Here is a 7,257-nt window from a genome sequence, read left to right on the forward strand (position 1 = left end):
ATGCAATAACACAAGAAATAATCTTTTGAAATATAATCCTATATCAAAATTAGTAAATTATTTTTTATTTTCTAATTTCTACTAAACACCATTTAAGTTAATAAAATAAATTTAATAAATATCAATAACTCTAAAATTGTTTTGGTTAAACAATTTTATTACTCCATAAAATTAAAATAAAATATTTGCAACTAAAGAGCCTAGTCTTTTTGAATTGCTCTTATCCTCATTTATGAAAAGCAATTTATACCTATCCAAAATTAGGTAAGTGTATTGAAAAAGATCACTCATTATTCACTTATAAAGAGTTTATTATCTCCTTTTAAATTAATTTAATAATAAATATATAGCTTAAATATTTAATATTTAATATCAAGTTGCATTATGGACATTGCTATGCCAAGATTCCACTGGCACTTGATAACTCAATATCAAGTTGCATTAAGGACATTGCTATTCCAAGATTCCATTGGCACTTATTTTCGTGAGTCATGACTACTTTTTGTCACTTCATATCACTAATGTCTACAATCAATGTATTTTTAATAATTTCTTTTTTAACTTTTACTATACAACCAACCGTCCACGGCACACCGCACTAGCCGTTTCAATCCTACGGCCCACTGATTCCAACTTTGACAACGATGGATTGCGACATTGCCTTTACTAATGACACAAATTAAGGGGAAGAGTAGAAAATTCAGGCCATGAGATTCCAACTTTGACAACGATGGATTGCGACATTGCCTTTACCAATGACACAAATTAAGGGGAAGAGTAGAAAATTCAGGCCATGATTTTGGGCGCTTCCGGGGCGGTAGGGAGGGAAGCCGATCGTGGGTAGGGTTTCAACATACTTGTCAAGAATCCAGCCCATGATTTTCGTCTCGTCTGGCCACTGTAGGAACCCGATCTGGGGAAGGGTTTTCGTCAGTAATTTCATCTTGCCTCGTGAATTTGCCTTCATAAGGCTCGGAACCACAGACGTCCACGTAATATCTCTTGTTGAGCTTGAACCCTCTCCTGCTGGGAGAGGGATCCAATCTAAATAAAATATGGGGGAGTGGTATGACCGAATAAGCCGTTTGCTGCGTAGCACTAGGTTCCGGGACCAAAGCTCCTAAGGGAAATCTCCAGCTGTGAAACCCTCTCTTAAAGGCGCAGACCCCTTCTCTGTTAGAAGATCTCCAACTGTGAAACCCTCTCTTGAAGGCGCAGACCCCTTCTCTGTTAGAAGAGATGCCGAGGCTTGGCCTCGAAACGAGGGCCCCTCCCAATAACCCCATGGTTTTCCACAGTTTCAGTCTCTATGGTTTCATAGGGTATATCACAACCCAACAGAGTATATATTGCCTTAATTTGAAGTTTTGGCAGTTTCAATACTTGTTGGATCTATCATTTGAACCTCCAAAGCAATTGGCCAGAGCCATAGAGCTGCAGATGCTTGCCATTTGAAATGAAAGAGTGGTAATATGTATATCTCCTTCTAACATTTGGATGACTTTGCTCATTGAGAGACTGCAATGCTCATTGAGAGACTGCAAGATGCACCACAGTTCAGGTAAACTAATGTTTTTTTTGCTATTCCTTAATCTTTCGTTGTCATGTTCTTTCTTTCCATATTTTCAAACTCAGCTTTCTCCACTTGCTGAAATGTTTAATGTGATAGTAGAATTTGCTTGATGTACTTTCTTTTTTGTGAAAATCAATGTTCTTCCTTCGCCACCATCTCCATAATCAACATATCAGTGAACGATTTTTACAATATCTCTGACACAGGGAAACCAAGTTTTCTTGTGACTTCATAACTCTGCAACATTGAGCAAAAAGTTGACATGGAAAAGAAATTCTTCGAAGTTTATATCACAATGTAAGATGCAACACAAAAAACCTATACCCAGAGTTTCCAATCCAACTCATGGTGATGGAGTTTATGGATATGGTCGAGGAAGCCATTAACCATGTATCCATACTCCAAAACTCTTTGGGTTTCTTGAAACCATAGACCCAAAGGTCACTATAGGTTTACCATAATCTCTTCCTTTCTAAATTGTTCCAACCTCCTTTGTCGAATCCACTTAGGCGAATCGTGTATGTAATCTTGGGTTAATTGAATCAGGTAAAGCAATAACTGTAATTATCCTGTGATCAGCTGCTGGTATTTAAAACTTATCCACTGGTCATATTTGTTTGTTTTCCATATTCTAGTAACCTTGTCAAACAGTTACAAGGAAGCTTCCAAGCGGCTGTCAGTTTGGTCAGTTTTGAATGAATCAAAAGAGTTTAAATGGCTGAACAGTGATCTCTTGGTTTACTGAACTGGCTACAGTGGTCCTTTGGGTTATTGACCCCATGATCCGAAAGTAGGTTTGTTGTATGGATGGTTAATAGTTCCAAATCAAGTATATCAATGGAGGAGTTGATTGGAGAGAGTTGCATTCAATTGCAGTTCCTACACTATAGGAAGACTTCCCTAATGTCATCTTACATTTTGATATAACACCTCACAATGTTCTTTTTTATTCTGATTCTTTGCTGAAAGTTGCAGATTTTGGTTGTTTGCTAAGATCCATCAAAGATATGTTGAAGAATGTGATGTGTACAGCTATCATCATATGTTGGTTATGGAAATAGTAAGGAAATAAGAACATTGATTTTGATAATGGAGAAAGTGATCAAGCAAATTCTACTATCTCAGAGTGAGCATTTAACCAGATGGAGGAAAGTGAATTTGGAAATTTGAGAAAAAGGAAAATGATGGAGAAAGGCCCAGGCATAGCAAAAGAATGACTTTAGCTGAACTGTAATGCATCCATTTCAATACATCTCACCATCTCTTTGTGAGCAAAGTCATTTAAATGTTAGAATGAAACATCAATGTTACCATGCCAGTTCCAGTTCTATTCCTGGTTGGCACATCTATATTTTGGATGCTTAAATGATGAATAACAAATTCTTCAATCGATGTTTTGCAGGCTTAAATGATAAATCCCACCAATATTTAGAATTTATATTAAAGTAGTATACCAAATAGCCCATGGCTGAGTTGCAGTAACAGTGAAGTAAAGTTTTTCACAATAACTATATTGTAGATTGCATTGAATGATGGTATAACGATTTGGCTTCATATGGCACATATTTGTTTTGCTTTGCCATTCTCAATGTTATAATGATGGAGATATTTCAATTTGTATAAAATTCTTAATTATTGTATTTATTATAAATGTTTGTAGTTTTTTTTTTCATTATAAAAGAATATTAAAATGAATATATCAAAATAATAATAATAGTGTAAAATATATAATATAATTTTTTTTGTTTTTTTAATTTTTCTTTATATAAAGATAAAAAATATGAATCCATAGTGAGCTTAAACTTGGACAATCCATTCATCATCAACGAGAGTGTAATACGAGTTTTTCAGAATTGGTAGTTTTACCAAAAGAAATCAATTTGGTTGTACTAAGACAATATTAGGATAAAATTGCTCAGGTTAGTTCAGCTAGATTTAAGAGTAAAGAATTTGACAACCTCAAGAATTTGACAACCTCGCCATTGGAGTGTCGTTAGGTTACATGACAGTGATGAATTTGGTTGTACTAAGACAATATTAGGATAAAATTGCTCAAAGAATTTGACAACCTCGCCATTGGAGTGTCGTTAGGTTACATGACAGTGATGACTTTTGAAACAACTTGTAAGAGATTAAATTATCTATTTTGTATCTTTTAACATATTTAGGTTTTTGATTGTAGGGCAAATTTGCACTATGAGTAATGACTTTTTAGATCTCACTATTTGAGATAACCACCCTGTTAATAGATTAAATAATCAATAAAAAAACATGAAAATAAATGTTAATAGATTAAATAATCAATAAAAAAAACATGAAAATAAATGTTAATAAAATGTGTATTGAATTCTTTTGTTATGTTATATTTATATTAGCAATATTTATATATTTTGTTAATAGATTAAATAATCAATAAAAAAACATGAAATAAATGTTAAAAAAATTATTGATGTGTATTGAATTCCTTTGTTATGTTTATATATTTTATTGCAGAAAAGTTGCATTGATAAAAAAATAAAATATAACACAAATACACTTAATCAATAAAAATCCACATATGTTTTAATCTTCCAAACACAGCTGCTTAATCAATAAAAATCCACCTATGTTTTAATCTTCCAAACTCTGCGGACCTTTTAATCTTTAAACATAATCTTCCAAACACTGCTATTAATTTCCGCGGAACTCTATGTTTTAATCTTCCAAACACTCCTATTAATTTCCCTCTAAATTCTATGTTTTAATCTTCTAAACATTGATGCTTAATCAATAAAAATCCACCTTCCAAACACTCCTATTAATTTCCCTCTAAATTCTATGTTTTAATCTTCTAAACATTGATGCTTAATCAATAAAAATCCACCTATGTTTTAATCTTCCAAACACTGCTATTAATCTCCCCTTGAACTCTATGTTTTAATCTTCCAAACACTGTTATTAATTCCCCCTTAACTCTATGTTTTAATCTTCCAAACACTCTGTTTTAATCTTCCAAACACTCTTATTAATTCCCCGCCAACTCTATGTTTTAATCTTCCCAACTAATTCCCCCTAAACTCCATTCTTCAACTGAGCATGGGTTTGGGTAGAGTTGTCACGGCACTATATTATGGATGGGAGGGAAAAGTGGAGCCCTGGCCTCCACCTCATAGAATCCTCATATCTTGTCACTGTCGAATTCTTATAGAATACATTATAGAAAATGACTTGGTTGCCATCTTGTCAATGTGCTAGAAACTTTTGTGCTCAATCTCTAAAGGAATAACGTTGGTAATGTACTTACGAATAGGTAAAAAGTCAATCTGCATTTGCACAAGAGATTGCTAGCGTAAGGATGTCGTAGTAGGCTTGTATAGGTTTCACCAATTCTAGTTTATATTTCAGAAACTTCAATGCATAATGTGTTTTAAAAAAAGCACTAATTGAACATGAGAGTTTTAGAAAATGTTTACCAAGATAAATATAGGTGAATAGCTTAAATTGTGCCTATTTACATGGGATGTGGATTGCTTAGGGTTTTTTCCAAAATTAGTTAAGTATCCTCTATTTCTTACCATCTTTGTTTTTGGTTTTGACAATATTGACCAGGATTCCATTAATGTGATAAACTTATAAAAATACTTCAATTTGGATTCATGATAGATCGCAAAACATGTAGATTTATGGGAAATGGTACTTAGTTAACCAATAATAATCCAACCAAATGACAATTTTTGGTTCATAATAGATCACAAAACATGTAGGTTCAAGGCAAATGACACTTAGTTAACAAATAATAATCAAACCAAATGACAATTCAGAGTGGTTGGTCCATATAGGTGAGAAAGCAAGTAGGTAATAACTAATGTTAACGCATTCCAAGGTGTCTTGTTGTCATTGCCCTATGTGTTAGGTGAGAAAGCAGGTAGGTAATAACTAATGTTAACGCATTCCAAAAAGGTGTCTTGTTGTCATTGCCCTATGTGTTAATACTTTGAGGATCATAAATCCCTCAATATGAAAACATCAATAATTATATCTAACGAGATATTTTAAATTATTCATTTATATTTTTGAAACTTTAAAGATAAATATACAGATGTATAAGAACCTATCTGCTTTTGGTTCGACTTATTGATAGGGAAGCCCTTAATGTGATAAAGATTTGGAATTACCTTGATTTGGGTAGGCTCATGGTAGATGACAAAACATGTAGGTTCATGGTAAATGACACCGAGTTAACAAATAATAATCAAGACAAATGACAATTGAGAGTTGTTGGTTCAAGTAGGTTGTTAATGTGGATATGTCACAATGGTTGGTTCAAGTAGGTTGTTAATGTGGATAGGTCACAAGTGATGTTATGATGTATGCCCAAAAAGGTATTGGTTGGTGTTGTTTGTCAACATTTTGAGACTCATAATAAGGAAACAACTTCCATCTTTATGAGAACAAGAATCTCTCAATATGCATACACATACAAAAAAACATAAATAATAATATTTAATAAGAAATTTTAAGTTACCCATTTATATTTTTAAAAACTTTAAAGATGAATATTTAGATGTATAAGTTAACATTTACATATATTTTATTAATTGATATTACAAGGTATAATTAATGATCTCACTGTTAAATTTGTGAGCTCTTACAAGTAAACACATGTTCTTAACCATTAGGCCACTCATATATGTATTTTGATATAGTTTTTTGTTGTCCAGACAATTGTTTCAAGAAATAAGATATTGTTTCTTGTGCAAAATCAAATATAAACTGTTGATGTGGTATTATATGAAAAATATTCAATTGAAGAAGATTGGAATGCAAAAAAAAAAAAAAAGTTAAAATAGTTTATAATAATTAGCATTCTATTCATAATGATACAAAACTTCCAACAATTAGAAGTATGTCTTTCACAGGGAATTTACTAGGGGAGCAATACCATAGCATGTGTGTTCATATAGGGGATATATATTGATGAAAAAATGACATAATATATTGAACATATAATAGGGGGTAAAGGGTTTTTATGTTAGCATGTATAAAAAAATGACTTTAAAATTAGTGAAAAAAATATAAAGGGTTACAAAAAATGTTAATGAAAAATGTATACTTACAATATCTAGTGAAAGTAGGGGTTTTTTAAATTGGGAAGGTGTATGGAGTTCGTATTGGTAGAGGGTTAAATAATATGATTTTTAAAGGTATTTTCCAATATGTAGTCAAATTAAGAATATTGTTTAATACACTATGAATGCATATGATATGTTAGAGGTTCATTGAGTGAAACCCCCGTAATCTATTTTCAATTTAAAATAAGTGTATAACTTAAAATTTATATAAAATAAATTTTATCTTCAAAATTTAATAAAATTTTATTTTTAACTTATTTTTTAATACCTAAAAATTTGTTGATGATTATGATGATGATGGTTAACGTTTGTTGAGACCAAACATTGGCCTATTGGACCTAAAGAAACAAATTATTTATTTTGATTTAAGATTTTATTCCTATGCTCAAAAAGCTTGGAGAGAAGCCTCCCGAGCTCACTATAATTTTGACATTGTAAAACGCTAGGAAGGTCAGTGTTGTAACAAAGATTGTGAAACTGAGATCTAATGTGGTTGTACGTGGGGCACTTTAAGAGGAAGTGGTTTTCATCCTCGATGTTCCTATTCTCACATATATGACAGATCCTTTCCAT

General features: G+C 32.1%; 1 long non-coding RNA gene across 1 annotated transcript; it reads left to right on the forward strand.

Moving 5' to 3' along the window:
• The first annotated feature begins 735 nt into the window (after positions 1-735).
• On the forward strand, positions 736-2,714 carry LOC149258770 (uncharacterized). Its single transcript, XR_016256934.1, has 2 exons — positions 736-1,561; positions 1,780-2,714. It is a non-coding gene; the product is annotated as an uncharacterized LOC149258770 (long non-coding RNA).
• The last annotated feature ends 4,543 nt before the right edge of the window (positions 2,715-7,257 follow it).

The sequence above is a fragment of the Pinus tabuliformis genome, chromosome 6, assembly GCF_031772625.1.
Source record: "Pinus tabuliformis cultivar Carrire ecotype Pingquan chromosome 6, CPIR1, whole genome shotgun sequence".
Classification (NCBI taxonomy): domain Eukaryota; kingdom Viridiplantae; phylum Streptophyta; class Pinopsida; order Pinales; family Pinaceae; genus Pinus; species Pinus tabuliformis.